The sequence below is a fragment of the Cynara cardunculus genome, assembly GCF_001531365.2.
Source record: "Cynara cardunculus var. scolymus isolate 2C chromosome LG 1, CcrdV1, whole genome shotgun sequence".
Lineage (NCBI taxonomy): Eukaryota > Viridiplantae > Streptophyta > Magnoliopsida > Asterales > Asteraceae > Cynara > Cynara cardunculus.
This window is the reverse complement of record NC_037528.1, coordinates 36,262,033-36,263,896: the sequence shown is the minus strand read 5'-3', so window position 1 is coordinate 36,263,896 and position 1,864 is coordinate 36,262,033.

The following is a 1,864-nucleotide window of genomic DNA, read 5'->3' as shown; positions in this document are numbered from 1 at the left end:
GGCTACAGAGCTTGACGTGATGAATGCCTTTGAGAGTGCGGAAAAGGTAATAGAAAAGATGTACAAGGCGGCCACCAGAATCCTACGACATTTAAGGAGGGCTCCCCTTACTTCATGCAAGGCTGATGCCATCCAAAGCCATGACGATCACAGGCGCGATGGTGATCATCATGAGGGGGAGAAAAAGGAAGAAAAGAAAAATGCCAAGGCCCCACAGCAAAAGAAACCAGCCGCCAGAGCACCTGCCAAGGGTGTAAAGATAGGAGAACCTACAGCTACTGATAAAGGAAAGAAGAAGGATGCAGAGCCTACAGGCAAGGGAAAGGCCGTAGCTGTAGAGTTGTCAAAGAAGGGTTCATCTTCAAGCTTAGAATCCTCTGCGCCAATCGATGAAACAAAATACATTGATGAACCCAAACTCCTCCGAGTCCTAAAGCAATCCAAGGTAGAGGCTCAGGCGAAAAGGGGCAGAGCGCCTATGCATGTCAGAGAAGGTGAGGCCACATCTTCTGCAATCCCACAAGTCCAACAAACAACATCCACGGGTACGTTCGATGCTTTGCAAGGAACAATTAAGCCCATCCTTGCAGAGGGATCAACCCAGAGGCCTATCCTGGAAGAAGAAGATGAAAAGAAGATGCCAGAGTCTACTCCAAGGGGAAGGGTCTCTGAGATTTTGGATTCTATGAGCAAGATTACTAAGCTTAACGTTCGCACAGAGCCCGTTACTACCCCAGAGGAAATTCTTATATGGAAATACTCTGTGACAGACACAGAGCCACCCTACGACCCAAAGCTCACTCGGATTCCCTCTACCGCAGCTAAATTCTGATTATCCAGACTTACAAGGCCTCGTGAGCAGGTCTTCTCGCGCCACATGATCAAATCTTCGGTATCTATTTCCCCAAGAACTTTATTGAAGAAGGCTGTGCTCTACTCTCAATACGTTGTAAAGAGAGAAGACGGAAATATCTATAGATTCTCTGACGTTGATCTGCATAACCTCTGCGTGTATGATCTCATTTATATGCACAAAATCCTAAATATCTACATGGGGAGAAGGTCATCATATCAAGTATCCCTCAGAAGGCTGATCGAAGTTATGCGCGCACAAGTAATGTACTACAGCCAGAAGGATTTTGAATTGGCCATGCGTCTAGGACAGAAAAATCTGAATATCACTCCTCCATACAGCAGGCCAAGTTGGGTGTCTAAGTTCTATCCAAACACCATTCTGCACAATCCCATTTATGGGTTTGTGTATTTGGACAAGGATTAGATACTTAGATTCTTTGACCCAACAGAAGCGCACAAGTATTCATCGAAGACATTGGACTGGATTTTCAAGTGTATCATGGCAGAGGTGGATAGAGGACACTACAGGGTTGGTGAAGTGTCATCTCTCTTGGACGCAATCAGAATACAAATCAACTTCAGAGAGTTCATCTTCGACGTCTACAGAACTATAAAGTCAGATTTTGTTTATGCGGTAAACGATTTCCCATAATCTCAAGTCTGATTCTCTTCTGTCCCAGTATCGAGCCTATGTTTCAATTTTTTTCGTTCAAGTTTTGTAATCCTTTACTTTTGTAATTTTTCTACATTGTATTTCTTTACTTTGTTTAATTATTTCAGAGGATGATGTTTAATCACTTCTTGTAATTTCAATTCAATTAAGTCATACACTTGCACCCAAAGTTTATAATTTACTTTTTCATACATAGGGGGAGATTGTTAGCTCTCATTCCTTGAATGTAAAAGTATRGAAAAAGTAAAACAACAAGTTTTGACAGAAGCTGATCTGTCACAGAAGACCACAGAGGACAATCAACAGAAGAAGCTCAATCGTACAAGATTCAAGTGA